At 48.4% G+C, this 17,746-nt stretch overlaps 1 protein-coding gene and 1 long non-coding RNA gene across 10 annotated transcripts in view; one reads left to right on the forward strand and one right to left on the reverse strand.

Moving 5' to 3' along the window:
- The window catches only part of RREB1 (ras responsive element binding protein 1), a 146,012-nt gene that overhangs the window by 94,501 nt on the left and 33,765 nt on the right, over positions 1 to 17,746 (reverse strand). The gene's annotated exons all lie outside the window — the stretch shown is intronic.
- On the forward strand, positions 363 to 1,825 carry LOC132538244 (uncharacterized). The gene is made up of 2 exons (XR_009549647.1): positions 363 to 599; positions 1,383 to 1,825. It is a non-coding gene; the product is annotated as an uncharacterized LOC132538244 (long non-coding RNA).

Genomic DNA, 17,746 nt, shown 5'->3' on the forward strand with positions numbered 1-17,746 from the left:
ACTGTTCCCTGCTCACTGATCGCCACACCTGGATGGACAGCTGTGGCTCAGCCGCCAGCCCGGGGCATTCCAGCATCTAGTGTTGGCTCTGTACCAACAGCTTCAGTCCAGAAGCAGCACTGCTGTGTGTCAGCAGAGAGCCCCACTCTTGGCTGGAGGAGCTGCCCAGAGAGGACCCCTGAGCTCCAGCCCCGGAGGGGGGTGGAGGGGTGCAGGCAGGCGAGGCTGGGGTGTCGGCTCAGGGCAGGCGCAGAAGGTGATGTAAGAGTTTTCAGGAAACCTGTTTCAACACGGTAGGCGACTGCAGGGGAGGGAGGCCCGACTGGAAAGGGAACAAAGAAACAGCGGAAAGGTAAAGCTGAACACCTTTCAAAGGACTGTGGGACCCCAGGCGGCCAGCTGCTCCCTGGGGAAGAGGCAGAGGGGCCAGACGGGCCTGCAGAGCACCGGAGACAGACAGACGGGGAGCCGGCTGGGCCTCCACAGACACAGAGGGGGGCGGGGATCAGGAAGGGAAGATCTCTGCTGGAGAATCAGCACCTGGGCGGCGATCTGATCGGGGCTGACGGTGCACAAGCTGGGCCCTCAGGCTCAGCCAGGTGAGCTGCAGGGGAGGTGCAGGATGGAGCAGGAGGAAGCTGGAGCCCTGAGAGCAGAAAGTGCTGGAGGGAGGAGACCGAGTGAGTTCAGGTGAGCGTGAAAGCGCTGGTGACCACAGCACTACCTGCATCTGGAAGGCAGCACAGAGAACACCCAGCAGCCACTCAGACACTGGCTGCACTGATGTGGAAATCACCCCCCACACCCCAGCAGCAGGAGGAAGAGGGGGAAAGGACTGTGCCTTAAGCATCAAAGGACCCCAGAAGTTGGCAGGAAGAACACTGTGGGGGCACAGCATAGTTCCCCTCCCTTCCTTTCTCTTTATCATTTTTTGGGGGGCGTGGCTAACGCTTTCTCTCAGTTACTGGTCCATGGGTACAGTTTCTCATCTTCCTGTGATGATTTCTCTAGGCCCCAACTTAGGTCCCTTCCCGCCATCCTGCCCCAGGCGTCCCAGTGCCTCCTCCCAGAGTCCTTTGCTGCAATCCACCACTCCCCATACTCTGAATCCCCTTTCTCTCACCACTGCTCCCTGAGCAAGCAAATAAGAGTGTTCTGGCTCCAAAGTTTATGGAACACGGTGTCTGACGGCAAAAGGGACAAAGGTTTCCGAGTGCCAACCCCAAACACCTCAACCCCACCGGCTAAATCTCACACTTCTAACCGCAATGCACTTTGGGGTTGAGAGGGGCCAGGGCTTCCAACCTCCTAGGAGAACTGTTCAATGGCACTCAGTTGGCATGAGCGAGGTTAGATGTTCTTTTTTATTATTATTTTTTCAGGCCAATTCTCTCTCTCTTTTGTTTGCCAAACTGAAGGCTTCTGCCATCCCTTGCACTTCTGTTCCGGCACAGCAGCAAATCAGCCGGAGGAGACGGAACAGCAGGAAGAGCAGCTTTGAGGCAACCTCTGCCAACCCCTCCTCCTCTCCCTGCTGCCCAGACCAGCGACTGTCTCACAGAGGAAAGTTCCAGACTCTGTGTGAACAGAAAAACCTGGAGGTCAGGTGGTGGCACACCTGGTTAAGTGCACATGATACAGTGTGCAAGGACCCGGGTTCAAGTTCCCGGTCCCCACCTGCAGGTGGAAAACTTCACAAGTGGTGAAGCAGGGCTGGCTGCAGGTGTCTCTCTGTTTCTCTCCTTCTCTATCACCCTCTTCCTTCCCAATTTATCTCTGTCTCTATCCAATAAATAAATAAAGATGGTAAATGAAAGAAAAGAAAAACCTGAGGATAAGCTCTGGCTTGCAGAAAAGTCAAAATGCCAGCAGTCTGGGGATGAAACATCACACTCAGGGCTCCACAGGAGGCAGCAGCTGTTTCTGACAGGCTGGAAACTGGGGGGACATGGGAGCTGGGCTGGGGGAGAGGCCACCTGTATCTGCACGGCGTCTGTGCCTGCCTGGTGGGACTGCCAGCAAGGACGCAGCAGTTCTAATTCCAGCAGGCTGAGCGCACAGACAAAGGAGGGCTGGCAAAGTTGACCTAAACGACAACAAATAATGGGCCCACCTGCGAGGGAGGAAACACTTAATAATTAAGAGTTTCAAAGGATGCAGGGAAAGTAACCTGCTGAGAAGCAGCTCACAATGTTTGGGAAACAATGCATCGGTCCAATTACCTCAACTTCCCCAGTGGAAGGGGAGACCCCCTTTTGATTAGTGTATGTTATTGAAAGGGTTGGGTGGTGGTTCACCCAGTGTCTCTACCATGTGCCAGAGCCCGGGTTCTAGTCCCTGATTCCCACCTGGGGACGGGGTGGGGGATTTCATAAGCAATGGAGCAATACTGCAAGTGTCTCCTCTCTCTCTCTCTCCCTGCATATATATTTATCTCCACTGGGAATGGAGTCATGCAGACACCCAGCCCCACTGACAAACCTGGTAGCAAAGAAAAAGAAGCCAACTTGGCGAGGTCCAGTAGCTAGAGCAGTGGACCTACAAGCATAAGCATGAGATCCTGCATCCAGTCCCTGGCATTATAGGTGCCAGAGTGATGCTCTGGTTCTCTCTTTCCTCCACTCCCCTCCCCTGTTAATTAATAAATGTGGTAGCGTAGCAGGTTAAGCGCAAGGACCAGCACAACCCTAACCCTAACCCGGTTCGAGCCCCTGGCTCCCCACCTGCAGGGGGGTCGCTTCACAGGCGGTGAAGCAGGTCTGCAGGTGTCTGTCTTTCTCTCCCCCTCTGTCTTCCCCTCCTCTCTCCATTTCTCTCTGTCCTATGCAACATCAATAACTACAACAACAACAAAAAAAAACACACCAAGGGAATAAAGAAATAAAAAAAACAAGGGCAACAAAAGGGAATAAATAAATATAAACAACAAGAACAACTTAGACTTACTCGCAAAGACTCACTAGGTCTTGTCCAGACTGTGTGGGGAGAGTGGAATTCAGACCTCAGGTGAACAGTGCAGGGAGGAAGGAAGATGAAGAGGGAGCTGGGAGAGGGAAGAAGAATCAGAGAGCAGGAGGACAGGTCTCCTTAAATGCCCAAGGCATTTAAGTGGCAGCTGTGGGTAGCCAGGCACCTTGAGGTCACCCATCCAGACAATGAGCTGCCTTCTCCTGTCACCCATCCAGAGAAGGACACTCTTCTTTTCTTGGAATCTGTCTATTAATGAGTAAGATAGGAGGAGAGAGAAAGAACCAGACACATCACTCTGATACATGTGCTGCTGGGGATTGAACTCAGGACGTCATGCTTGAGAGTTCAGTGCTTTATCCACTGCACCATCTCCCGGACCACTTCTTTTCTTTTTCTGCTTCTTATTTTTTTTTGCGCTTTTTTTTTTTTTGGGGGGGGGCATCAGGTTATAACTGGGGCTTGGTGCTGGCACTATGAATCCAGCACCAGAGTAGTCTTTTTCCTCTTTTATTCTTTCCTTTTCTATTTTTGTTTTGATAAGACAGAGAGAAATTGAGAGAGGAAGGGGGAGATAGAGAAATAGAGACCTGCAGACCCGTTTCACCGCTTGTCAAGTGTGTCACCCCTGCAAGTGGGGAGCAGGGGCTCGAAGCTACGTCCTTGCACATGGTAGTGTGTGCACTGAATATGCCTCCCCCACCATAAAAAAAAAAAAGAAGAAATTGCTTTTTTCTTTTTAAGATCTTATCTATTAATGAGAAAGATAGGAGAGGGAGAGCAAGAGAGAAAGAACCAAACATCACTCTGGTACACGTGCTGCTGGGGAGTGAACTCAGGACCTCATGGTTAAGAGTCCAGTGCCTTAGCCACTGCACCACCTCCTGGACCACACACACACAAAAAGGAAATTCTATTGCAGTGTCTTGGGAGCCACCTCCTGAGAACAGCAGGCAGATGTGTGCTTTCCCTGGTTTACTTATAGATACTGACAGGTGCGGTAAGACAGTGGTAGACATCTATGGCTCAGGGAATATCCCGTGGAGGGAGTCACACTCTGGCAGAGAGATGCTGAGCCCGCCGTCTCCGATGCTGCTGCGGCATCAGAATGGTGGGTGGCAGGGACTGTCTGAGGTCAAGCAGTGCTGACTTCGGGTACCTACGGGAAGAGCCACGCCACAAAGTTTTGCTGGGTGGAGCCTTCACAGGAACAAGTGAGGAGGTATTGGAAGTTGAGCTGTGAGGTTTTATTACTATCATTTTAAAATTATTTATTAGATAATAGGACAGAGAGAAATTGAGAGGGAAGGGGGAGACGGAAAGAGAGAGAGGAAGAGACATCTGCAGTCCTCTTTCACTGCTCATGAAGCTTCCCTCCCCTGCCTTGAAAGTGGGGGGGCTGGAGGGAGGGGACTTGAACCCAGGTCCTTGTAAGCATGGTAACACATCTGCTCCTCAGGGTGCACCACTACCCAGCCCCTGAGCCACAGGAGTTTTAAAGTGCTTACATTTCAGCAGAGATTAGCTTAACCAGAGCAAAAGGGTTCCCTTCTCATTGCAAAAGACCACCCCTCACCAGCGACCTGAAATGTGACCCATGAAGCGCGGGTCTGCAGGCCTTCAGAACCGAGCCAGTCGGCGGGTGTGTGTGTGTGTGTGTGTGTGTGTGTGTGTGTATGTGTGTGTGTCCACCCTGCTCTCAAGCTCCATTACCAAAGAAGATGTGTTTTCTTTTTAACCTTCCATTTTAGGCCTGTTTCTTACCAAGCTCAACATTCTCCACTGCAATCTGATTATGTAACAGTTGTTAATAACTTGGAAAGTCGAATCGGCTAAGAAGCACTGAGGAAGCAAGTCGAAGGTCTGAGAGTCCATAATACTGACACACACACACATACACACAACTGGAAGGTCTAGAGCCTATGATGCCGACAGATAGACAGACAGACAGACAGACACACACACACACACACACACACACACACACACACACACTTTCTTCCTTTCCCTGTCTCCACTAGAGCCCCTTGAATAAATACAAAGGGCAGGTTTGTTGGAAAGGGTGCTACTTAGTCAAGTGCTGACCAATAATAAAATTAAAATTATTTATTAGATAATAGGACAGAGAGAAATTGAGAGGGAAGGGGGAGACGGAAAGGGAGAGAGGAAGAGACACCTGTAGTCCTCTTTCACTGCTCATGAAGCTTCCCCCCCCACCTTGAAAGTGGGGGGTTGGAAGGAGGGGGCTTGAACCCAGGTCCTTGTAAGCATGGTAACACATCTGCTCCTCAGGGTGCACCACTATTTCACCCATGTGGGAGATGACAGTATCCCATCACTCAATCTAGCCACAAGTCTGGGTTTTTCTGTTTGTTTTGTTTTTGACTTCAGGGTTATCCCTGGGGGCCTGTCTACACTACAAATTCACTGCTCCTGGAGACCTTTTTTTTCTTCTTCTTTTTCCATTTTTGTTGTTGGTGTTGTTATTGTTGTTGGATAGGACAGAGAGAAATCGAGAGATGAGGAGAAGACAGATGGGGAAGAGAAAGATAAGACACCTGCAGACCTGCTTTGCTGCTTCTGAAGCGACGTCCCTGCAGGTGGGGAGCCGAGGACAGGAGCTGGGATCCTTGTGCCCCACTTCCCCAGAGCCCTGGCCCCCTAGAGAAAGAGACCGGCTGGGAGTATGGATGGACTTGTTAACACCCGTGTTCAGCAGGGAAGCAATTAACAAAAGTCAGACCTTCTACCTTCTGCACCACATAATGACCCTGGATCCATACTCCTAGAGGGATAAAGAATAGGAAAGCTAGGAGTCGGGCGGTAGTGCAGTAGATTAAGCACACGTGGCACAAAGCGCAAGGACCGGCGTAAGGATCCCGGTTCGAGCCCCAGCTCCCCACCTGCAGGGGGGTTACTTCACAGGTGGTGAAGCAGGTCTGCAGGTGTCTGTCTATCTTTCTCCCCTCCTCTCTCTATTTCTCTCTGTCCTATCCAACAACGACAACATCAACAACAACAATAAAACAAGGGCAACAAAAGGGAAAATAATAAAAATTTAAAAATCACATTAAAAAAAAAACAGGAAAGCTATCAAGGGAGGAGATTGACTATGGAGCTCTGGGGGTGGGCATTGTGTAGAAATGTACCCCTCTTATCCTGTAGTCTTGTCAATATTTCTATTTTATAAATAAATAAGTTGGGGGGGATGTCTAATCAACCCTTAAAGAAGTTTGCAATCCAACAAGCAGGTTCAATAAGCTGTTGAGAACATCCTATCAGACCATGTGGAATGCAACGTGATAAAAGCTCTCCGATCGCACAGAAAATGGCCGCTACCTACAGGCACACATGTGCATGTGGAACAAAGTACAACCTAGAGAGACAACAGTTTAAACGGGGAGAATTATAAAGCACACAAGGCTGAGAGTACTGGCAGGAAGGAATTCAGCACACATCACAGGCCCTTCCTGGCCCTTGGAGCAGCATGGCTCTTGTGTGGAGAGGCCTCTCTGAGGAGGCTGGTGGAGTGGCGTTCACAGCTAATCTCAAAGGTAGGGGAATTTCCTGCTAGAATTCTCTGGAGCTCTGTGTGCAGACAGACAACAGGAGAGGCCCTCTGTGTGTACATACACACAGACACACAAACACAGACAAACACTCACTCACTAGTCCTAGGGAGGGGCTCTCTACACCTCCACTCTGAGTGCAGAGAAGGATGCAGGGGTCCTGAGGCAGTTTCTGCCCTGGAGGCCTCATTCCCCTGGGTGTGACACATTCCTTCTCTTTAGGTGCCTCCATATGGGGGAAAAAAAAAAGTAAACACTCAAGCAGTGCTTTTGATCACGTTACAACTTAGCTGCAAAAAAAAAAAAAAAAAGATTCAAATATACTAAAAAAGACCAGAACACTCGCTGAAAGCTGGTGTTTCTCTAAGGTTTTATACTTTTCACTAACTTGTGGGATTTTTCCCCTCCTATAAAGCTATAAAGTGAAATGGTTTCTTTTCATCTTTCAGAAGACACACTATAGCCATTTGAAAAAACGAAGATCCAAGAGGGTCGGACGGTAGTGCAGTGAACTAAGCACACGTGACACCAAGCATAAAGGCCAGCGTGGGGATCCCAGTTTGAGCCTCCAGCTCCCCACCTACAGTCTTTCTCTCCCCTCTCCATTTCTCTCTGTCCTATCCACCCCCCAAAACAAACAAAAAACAAAGACCTGAGGTCAGCTAGATTGCTTATTTTGAGAGAGTTCTTGCTTTGCCAAGCCAAGCATAAGACCCAGGTGAAGGCCTGGCCTCCTGTCTTTCCCTCGCTCTTTGAAAAAGTCAGTCTGGAGCCATTAACCACAGACACACACACACACACACACACACACACACACACACACACACACACTCTCTCTCTCTCTAACAACTAGAAACCTGAAAACTCAAACATTTAAACATTTCTTTTTATTTTTCTTTCACATGATGTTCTAACCTTTACGACATTAGGGTGGGCTGGAGAGATAGCATTCATGGTTACGCAAAGAGACTTTTTTGTCCGAGGCTGAAATGACCCATGTTCAATCCCTAGCACCACCAGAAGCAGAACTGAGCTCTGGTTAAAAGCCCTAAATCAATCAATAACATTTTGTGATCTGGGAGGAAGCACCACAGATAAAAGTATTTGGCTCCCAAGCAGCAGGACTAGAATCTGATTCCCAGCAGCACTTTCTATATTCTCTCTCTTCTTGATACTTAAGTAAGTCTTAAAGACAAACCAATAACAATCACAAGACAGTGGTCCAGAAGGTGGCACAGTGGATAAAGCATTGGACTCTCAACCAGGAGGTCCCAAGTTTGATTCCTGGCAGCACATGTACCAGGGTGATATCTGGCTCTCTCTCTCCTATCTTTCTCATGAATAAATAAATTCTTTAAAAAAAAAAAAAATCACAAGACAGGAGGGTACTTGATAACTCTAGGCCTGCCCCCAAACAGAGCAGCTTTTTTCTTCTCATTGGGAAGTATTCACACTAGAGTCAATCTCTTAGGATATCCAAGAGAACAGAAGGAATGTGCTAGAAGAACATAGGTGTATTGATGAACAACACCAAAGCTCAAGAAACCCGTCTGGCTAGTAGCCTCCAGCAGGCTCCCTACAACCCTAGTTTTTTTAGCAAGTCAATTTTTTTTTTCATCAGACCCACCAGGTCAACATGTATATTTATTTTTGTTTTCACGTCTGTCATGAGGGAGGGAGGGAGGGAGGGAGGGAGAGAGAGAGAGAGAGAGAGAGAGAGAGAGAGAGAGCTGAGCTGTAAGTTGCTGGGAGTTTAATAACATGCTTTAAAGTCAGAAGTCCCATGGGGCCATGTGGTGGGGGCACCTGGTTAAGCACACATTTACAGTGCTCGAGGACCCAGGTTCGAGCCCCCAGTCCCCACCTGCAGGTGGAAAGCTTTACAAGTGGTGAAGCGGGGCTGCAGGTCTCTCTCTCTCTCTCTCTCTCTCTCTCTATCACCCCATCCCTCTCATTTTTGACTGTCTCTATCCAACAAATAAATAAAGATTTTAAAAAAAGTCAGAAGTGCCCTTCACTATGTCCAGAAAGGTTTGTGGCTGTTGATTCCTCCACACAGTCTATGTGTCAGTAGCAAGATGGTCTTCTCATGCCCCTGGGAGACCTTCTCTCACGAGCATCACAGGCCTGCTCCCTGAAGCTCCTCTGAAGAAGTCTGAGGGCACAGGTATGTCGCGTCTCTGTGACTTTTTAATGCAGGTGTAAGGCCAGGACCACAACCAGTCCACAAAGGTTAAAGTCCCTTCTCTGGGGACTCAGTCCTGGCCCCATTCTGGGGGGTGCTGGGGCACAGCTCACATGACTGCAAAAGTCCCTCAGATAATAGCGGGCATTGTCCACTTTCCCCTTAAAGTTTGAAATCCTGGATGACACCAGCAGTCCAGTCCCTACTGTCCAATCCTCCAACAACCTTCAATCCATTGATTGAAGCTTCTCCCATTCGGGTCTCAACTCACAAAACACCCCCCCACACACACACCCAAACACACACAAACACACGTTCCTTCTAGCTCCACCATGCACTTGAGGAAAAGCCACTGAAATCCGTCCTGAAAGCAGACTGACAACACTGACGTTCTAAAGAGAAGATCAGGATGGAGCACAAAGGCAAAGCGTTTGAGCAGACGTTACACCAGGTCGTGCTCAGCCCAGCAACTGTCTGAGGTGTCTCTCTGGGGCACAGTGGGGACCACCACGTGTGGGAGCTGAAAGCCAGCCAGAGCCTCTTCACACAGGCCTCCGGTGCCACTGGGGTTCTCAGTGCCGTGATTCATGGGGGCCCAGAGCCAGGCAGCTGTTCAAGCGCATGCCTGGATGCTTCCCACTCCGTTGCCTCCAGTGCCCTGCCTTGCCTCGCCGGTTGTCCTTGAGGCTCCCAGTGGAGGTCACACAGTACCTCCCACCCTGCCTCCCACCCTGGGCAGGGCAGGGGTCCTTCACAGCCCTTTCACCCTCTCCCATCCCCATCCCCTGCATGCCCCCACCTAAAAAAAAGCAAAAAAAAAAAAAAAAAAAAAAAAAAGCAAGCAAGCACAGAGATCTGCCTCTGGCTGCTAGGAAAGGAATGGTTTTTATTACTTTTCCATCTGCTGTGAGCATCTCATGTCCAGAGAGTTCCTCCTGGGTTCTTATATGCAACCAGGCACATTCCCCCTTGCGGGCGGAGCCATGGAATCCAACCTGAGAGAAGACTTTCCACCTTCTGTGAGGCAGTTAGTTGGGAGGTGTCGTTTCCATGGATACCCAGAGACCCAGTTTCAGAACTAATCATATTTTCAAAGTGAGCGATTTCTCTTAGCAAACACACATGTACATGCAGATACGCAATTGTTATCTTAGCCTTAAAGCACAGGAGAGTCTGCACATGCAAGTGTAGCAGAAACTACTTCAGAAGTGCTTGAGAGAAAAGCATCTATGAGTGTAACTATTAGAACTTAGGTCACGCAGTGATTCAAACTTCAACAAATAAAATCAAAGATGCCAGAGAACTGTCTGTACAATTTAGTTGCCCTGCAGAGTTTTCAACCTGAGAATGTCCAAGAAAATGTCCACAAATACCTCAGAGTGGTTTTGCTGTATTTAACCATGGAGTGATAGCCATGGAGTGTCTCTCTGTAAAAAAGAGCTACGGAGAAAGATAACAACAGTGAATAATCTGAAAGGCAAAACAAACAAACAAACAAACAAAAAACCCCAAGAGGGTCAAGAACTTTTACTGAACTTTTTCAAGGCAGGATGATTTCTTTTAGCCAAAAGAAGCCCCCTGAGCATGGTCCAGGAGGTAGTGCAGTGAATAAAGCATTGGACTCTCCAGCATGAGGTCCTGAGTTCAATCCCCAGTAGCACATGTACCTGAGTGATGTCTGGTTCTTTCTCTCTCCTCCTAAGTCTCTAATTAATAAATAGATTTTTTTTTAAAAAAAAGGCTCCCTGAACACAGGCATGAACTTTGGAAGGATACTGAGAAAGATGAAGGCTAGCTCATAAAAGCATTTATCCAGTGACCATCAATGTTCCTTCCACCTCCAAATCCTATGGGTTTTAGAGTGAGAAGAAATAGGGTGGGGGGAGGCAGCCCTCTATTCTGCTTGTCATTTAATGGCTTAGAAAGAATGAGTTTAAACAGCAAAGTTTTCTGAGCCTTCCTGTAAGAATTCTGTCTCAGGGACCGTCTCCTAGCTATCTATTACTCTTCTGGTACCCACTAGTCTCCAGAGAAAGCACCTTTTTGAAGGCTTGCTTTTAAAAATATATGGCATTTGGTGTCATTTTTAGTTCAAAATAGGCAATAACAATTCACATTAAAAATACAGGGTACAGGGTTGGGAAGACAGCAATAATGGTTATGCAGGAAGCCTGAAGCTCTGAGGTCCCAGGTTTAAGCCCTGACACTATCATCATAAGCCAGAGCAGAGCTCTGGCCTTTCCTCTCTCCTTTCCTCCTTGCAAGAAAGAAAGAAAGAGAGAGAGGTATTAGGTTACAGTGATATTGACATGATTTGAATCTGTTAATGAAGCATTCAAAATATCAAACTGGGCAAATACTATTTTCATGTATCTCTATGTGAACCCCACTGCAGGCTTTTTTTCCCCCCTTCCCCTCTAACACCTCATGTTAACTCAAAAAGCAGCTGTCCAGCAGTGGAAGGGGCATGAAGGGAGGAACTCAGAAATTAATTTTCCACACAAGACTCCTGGGTGAAAATCAGGCTAAAGTTATCTTCCAAACTTCCCCGTCTCCTAAGGCAGAGCACAGTGAATCAACGCATGATTAATCTAACCTTGGGGGGGGGGGGTGACTAAGGATCATTACAATGAACAACTGTTACACAAGGTGCCTTTGGAAGCCAGTGTGATGTCTGTCCCTCCAGCCTGGGTCCTGCCCTGCACCGTGGGGCCTTGCTTTACTTTACCCGGAAGTTCTCCTGCCTTCAAGACTAGTATGGCTACACGGCTAGTCTGTTGGGAATCAACCCTTACACCTCTCCTTGCTCCTCTATCTCCTGAGGGCCCATCTCCACCCCAGCCACCCACTCTGGTCTCTAATTTGCTGCCACAACAGGCAGGCAGGCAGGCAGGCAGGCAGGCAGGCAGAGACGCAGCTGGCAGTGCCGAAGGTGGAATAAATAGCACTGAAGTGAGGCTTAAATCAGGGCTGGAGTCAGGGCAGGCCTTTGGTACCCACGTGGGTTCTGAATGCTTTCTTTTGTAAGCCCCTACCTCCTGCTGTTTCTCCCTCACTTCCATGGTAGATATTCTGGACCCAAGAAGGCCAAGCAAGCACCCTGCTGGGAAGTGATCTATTCCTTTTGAGTTGGCCCAATGCCAGAGAATCAATCGTATGCAGCTTGCCCACAGCTCACCATAATCAGCATCTGAAACCAGTGTCTTCCACTGAGAGCTGTGAAGAGTTGGGAAAGAAGACCTAGAGCCTTAAACAAACAAACAAAACAAAACAAATTTTTTTCTGCACTCACGGGTATTTCAAAGGAAGTCTGAACTTTGCAGTCAGTCACTGGCCCTACTGGGAACAGTCCAGTTGTGGGAATGAAGTCCGAAAAAGCTACAGTGAAGAGCCCAGTGACTGTGCTTTGGAGACTTCAGAGCAGAGGGGGGGAAAAAAAAAAAACGGTCACTGTTCTTTCTGTTGCATGAGGAACTTCTCACACAAAGAGGCTTGATGCAGGCAGACAGAAAGGGGCTTATCCGCTTAAGAAACGGGAAGGATGATACAATTTGTTGTCACAGTCAGAATTCACTCTGATGAGGCCAAGCAAGGCCGAGAGACAGGGCCTGTCTTGTCCCTCTATCTAACACCACATACTAGCAAAGCCACCTTTTTCCCTCAAGGTTATCTACACAGGGGCCCAGAGAAGAAATGCAATCAGCTTTGGGGGGGCGGGGGAGGGGTAGGGTCGGGAGTAGGGAAGGAAAAGAGAAGAGGAGGAGGAGGAGGAGGAGGGGGAAAAGGAAGAAGTCTCTTATCTGAACCACAAAATGCCTCCATGGCTCAAACCAACTAGCTGAGAGAGTCTGCGTTCCAGGCATTTCCCAGGAGGAACCAAGTGCCTTTCTGGCTCCTCTTCCCCTCAGACCCCAACAACAACAACAACAACAAACTGCCCTCTTAGTGAGAGCTGCCTGCCTGGCCACAGGGGGGCGGGGGTGGGGTGCGGGGGTGCAGACGTGCCATAAACACAGGCAGGATCTGGGAGAGGGAGCAGGGAGGCAGGCTCACTGGCACAGAAGGGGTGGGGTGGGGGGAGAGCAGGGACCCCTCACAGAGATCCATCAGGATGCTGTGGGAGCCAGGGAAGCATAAAACAAGAAACACGTGAGTGTGTGTGTGTGTGTGTGTGTGTGTGTGTGTGTGTGTGTGTGTGTGTCTCGAAGAGACACGAAGGCCAATGAGGTTTTCATTCTGAAACAGATGCACGCAGGGAATTTGCTTTCTGTTCACGTGACTCAAGACACAGTGTCTTGAGTTTTCAGAACCACCAGACACACTGGGATGAGAAACAGGTTTCGAACCGTGTGAAGATGGAGAGGAGGAACCAAGTCGTGCCCCCCACACACACACACAAGACAGCAAAGACAGCAGGCAGCCAGGATGTACCCAAAATAGCCCGGGCGGGCGGTTGTGCATGCTGCTGGGCCAGGCTGCCCGCCGGGATCTGTGCATCAGGAGGTCCCGTGCCTGTGTTGTGGGGAGTCCCAGCATGACTATATATGGCCTGTTTACAGAGAGATCCCAGACCTTATAGCCGGCCAGCCGGAGCTGTCTCAGAAGGGCCGCACAAGTTAACTCTGGAGGCTTCCAGAAGCACCTTCTCCCTATCTGCCTGGGCCTCCCCCCCCCCCCAGGCTTCTCCGTCCCGCTGCCCTCCACGGTCACCCACCCCGGTCCTACACGGAAGAATGTGCCTGCCGAATGGAGCCCGTGTTACATGACCTAGGGCACAAGCCAACCTGACTGCTGGAGAAATAAATGGCTGACGAGGCCCATCTCCCCAAACAGGTTCCTCACGTCCACTGGGTATTTCTATCCCATCAGATGCTGTCTGAAGAGGGAAGCCAGACACTGAAGGGGGGAGGGGGTGGGGAAGGAGGGCAGCAGTGCTGAAGGTGTTTTAAAGTCCTGGGAGGAGGGGGAGGAGGGGAGAGAGAAAGAGAAGGAGAGAAAGAGAGAGAAAGACTTCATCACAGGCTTTAACAGTCTTGCCCAACCTGTTCTGCCGTATGTTCTGTTAACTCCTTTCTGGCAAAGGGAGGCAAACAGCAAACCCTTTCTTTCCTCTTCTTTGCCCCACAGCCATACTGGAATCAAGGGCAGACTGGCAGAGAAAAGTCCTCAGGCAGAAGACCGAAACCTACGACTGCATGGACTCCAATCCTTCGCTTTTATCTTAGAACCCTCCTCAGTGGATACCACCATCTCTCCAGCCTCTTCCATCTCCTCAAGGAAATATACAAAGCAAGACTAGAACCCAGGAAATGGGTAAATCAAAGTTAAGCTGGCTGAGTTTTGCTGTCTTTTCACACACTTGGGACAAAATACCATGGAAGCAGGAAGCCGTTGGCTTTTCTTGTTCTCTGCTTGGTGAAAAGTACTTATAGGGTTAACAGACCAGAAATTTACCTGCTTAGCAACAGAGGCATCAGCTAAGCCACACTGGTTGTTTTGACACAGGAAAAGCAGTTTCTACCTGGTGGAAATACCTGGTGATGTTTCAGTTACCGGTTTAAGCAACGCACATATTAACCACCAGAAAATGATGGTGAAGGGACAATGGTCCGAAGAGGGTTTACCCAGCTTAAAGGTAACAGTTCTGAGGCAAGCACATGTCCAGAAAACGTGCTTTAAAAGTTTAGAGCCGAGAAAGCTGACTTCCCCCAACTTGTCTGTAAGCTTCCTGACTCTAACAACCATAAGAACTCTCCAGGTAGTGGGAAACTCAATCTTACAAAACACGGGTTTCCCTCTTCTCAAGAGAGAGATGAAGAGGGGAGAAAGGATAGATCTCACAAGTGAGACACACACTGGGTGTCTCAGCTTTACCAGAAAACGCACATGCAAACCCCCCAAGAAGGCGTCTATAACTTACTGTCTGAGAGACAGCAAATGGATGTGTTCTTTGAAACCTAAACATTGGCTTTAAAATCCAACTGCAAAAGCTTCCTCCTTTTCAGCACATGACTTGCTTAGGTTTCTGAGGCTCCAGGATGTCTAAGGCTTGTAGAACTGGTCGGTGTAGGATGTTTACTGCTGTTTTAACAGAAATGCAACTCTCTAGCCAGAGGAAGACCTGAAAACAGCTAGAATGAGCAGCCTGAACCAGTTGTTTAAAGAGAAAGAACAGCAGGGGACTCTACCCTGTAATCTCCCTACATTCTTGTGACCCATATTAATCACAAATAATAATAAAAAAAGATCAAAAAAAGATGCTAATACACTCTTTTTAGCTGAAGGACAATTAAGTCAAATGGAAATAAAAAAATGATGTCCATGTATGTGCATATAACGCAGATCTGATTATGAGGTCAGTGTGAGAGAACCAGACGTGACGTAAAAATGTTAACATTAATAGCATCAGTTTTATAGGGCATCGTTTTCTCCCTCTTGAGAGGGAAGAGTGGCAGAAGCAGGACTTATAGTGATGATGTTTAAAAACTCCTAATACTCCTAAAAGCTGTACTATTAAATCTGGTAATTTTGGGAGTCAGGCGGTAGCGCAGCAGGTTAAGCGCAGGTGGAGCAAAGCGCAAGGACCAGCGTTAAGGCTCCCGGTTCAAGCCCCCGGCTCCCCACCTGCAGGGGAGTCGCTTCACAGGTGGTGAAGCAGGTCTGCAGGTGTCTGTCTTTCTCTCCCTCTCTCTGTCTTCCCCTCCTCTCTCCATCTCTCTCTGTCCTAACAACGGTGACATCAATAACAACAATAACTAAAACAAGAGCAACAAAAGAGAAAATAAATATTTAAAAAAGTTTTTAAAAATTTGGTAATTTTCCTTAAATTCTAAAATGAAGGCAATACTTGACTTCTAAGAAATCGAGTAGAAAGCTTAAAGAAAATAAAGCTGGTGAGCAGAGAGAAAAGCAACCTTCTAACTTCACTGTGATTGAAAATAACATTTCAAAGTCACAGAGCTCTTTGAGATGCTTTTAAAAAAATGCAGGCAAAAGCAGCCCCCCCAAAAAAAACTCCTTCGATAAAGCGTATACTGGCGTTTATTCTGAACCCTGAAACTAACAGTCTGAGCAAATTAAGACTTTATTTCTGAAACACTTGAAAACTGGAAGGTAGAGACAGATCCATGGACAAAATGGTGGTATTTAAAAGCAAAAAAATCTGGCCTATGCAGAACAAAACAAAAAAAAAAAAAAAAAGGGGGGAGGGGGAGAAAAAGACTTCAATGATGCCCTGTGGTGGCTGCAGAGTGGGCTGCAGAGTCAGTTGTGCCGACAGTTGTGCTGGAGACAAGTGGTGCATTCATACATGGAGAGCAGAGGCTGCTCAGAGCCTGCAGAACCTGCACCCAGAATGATGGGCAGCTGGCTTTCCTGTTGGTCACAGTGAAGCAGTGAAAAGAAGGACTGGATTCAGTGAGAGCACAGCCTGTCCCTGCAGCTGTGGCAAAGTGGGAAGCCAGAGGGACCAGATAGAGACACCCAAGTACCGTCCACCCTCTCTAGAAGAGCCGGGCCGAATGTTAACTCAGTGAGCGCCTCCACAAAGGACAGCAGAGCAGAGCCAGTGCCAGGCGAAGGGCCTAGTCGACACCAAACATTCCTCCTCCTCCCCCACCACCATTCTGGTTAGAAAAAGCATGCAGCACCCTCAAACCCGTTGCCTCAGACCAAGGGAGTAGACGCCCCCAGCTTTACTCCCTTCTCCATGGCCTCAACAAAAGAAACATCTGGTACCAGCTACTCAGCATCCCTGACAATCCTGTCAGAGTGGCAACTCCTAAAAAATTCATTAGTGGCACTTACACCTGTTAGTGCAGTGCACCCATCTGGGTGTGAGCATGGGCGCCACACAGCCTGGATTCCGCAGGGAACTCGGAGCAGCAAGCACTGGGTGGGAGAAACTTTTTTTCTTTTTGAATGATTTTATTTATTTATTAATGAGAAAGATAGGAGGAGAGAGAGAGAGAGAGAGAGAGAGGGGACCAGACATCACTTTGGTACATGTGCTGCCGGGGATTGAACTTGGGAACTCATGCTTGAGAATCCAAGGCTTTATTTATCCACTGCGACACCTCCTGCGCCACTGGCTGGGAGAATCTTAAGGTTCACTTATCATTTCTAACCGTCTCTAAAGAAAAGAAAAAGATTCATCCCTGTTTTTAAAGAACAGGAAAAAAAGATGGGGCCAGGTGGTGGGGCACCTGGTTGAGCAGAGGTCACAGCGCCCAAGGACCTGGGTTTGAGCCCCCGGTCCCCACCTGCAGGTGGAAAGCTTTGCAGATGGTGAAGCAGGGCTGCAGGTGTCTCTCTCCCTCTCTATCACCCCCTTCACTCTTGATTTCTGGCTGCCTCTATCCAATAAATAAATAAAGATCATTAAAAAAATGTTTTTAATGGGAGTCAGCCGGTAGCACAATAGGTTAAGCACACATGGCGCAAAGCGCAAGGACCTGTGTAAGGATCCCGATTCGAGGCCCCAGCTCCCCACCTGCAGGGGAGTTGCTTCATGGGTGGTGAAGCAGGTCTGCAAGTGTCTATCTTTCTCTCCCCCTCTCCGTCTTCCCCTCCTCTCTCCATATCTGTCTTATCCAACAACGACGACATCAATAACTACAACAATAAAAAAAAAAAAAACAAGGGCAACAAAAGGGAATAAGTGAATTAAAAACATTTTTTTTAAAAGAACACAAAAATATATGTTTTTCATTGCAAGCCTGAGAGTCACCCCAGTGGTCACTGGTTCATTTCCCAGTCTCAACTTTTTTTTTTTTTAAGATTAAGAGGCAAAGACAGAGTGAAAGAGACCACAGCACTGAAGCAATGCAATGAACCTGGGTTATGCACAAGACAAAGCAGCATGTTATCCAACTGAGCTATTTTGCTGACCCCCAAATTACTTAGATAACCTCTTTCTCTCTCCCTCTCTCCCACCCCTGAAAACATTGCTTAGCTCTGGGTTAAGCAGATGCAGGGGACTGAACCTGGGACTTTGGAGCCTCAGGCATGGAAGTCTTTCTGCAGA

This window comes from Erinaceus europaeus, chromosome 4, assembly GCF_950295315.1.
Source record: "Erinaceus europaeus chromosome 4, mEriEur2.1, whole genome shotgun sequence".
In the NCBI taxonomy this organism is placed as follows: Eukaryota; Metazoa; Chordata; class Mammalia; order Eulipotyphla; family Erinaceidae; genus Erinaceus; species Erinaceus europaeus.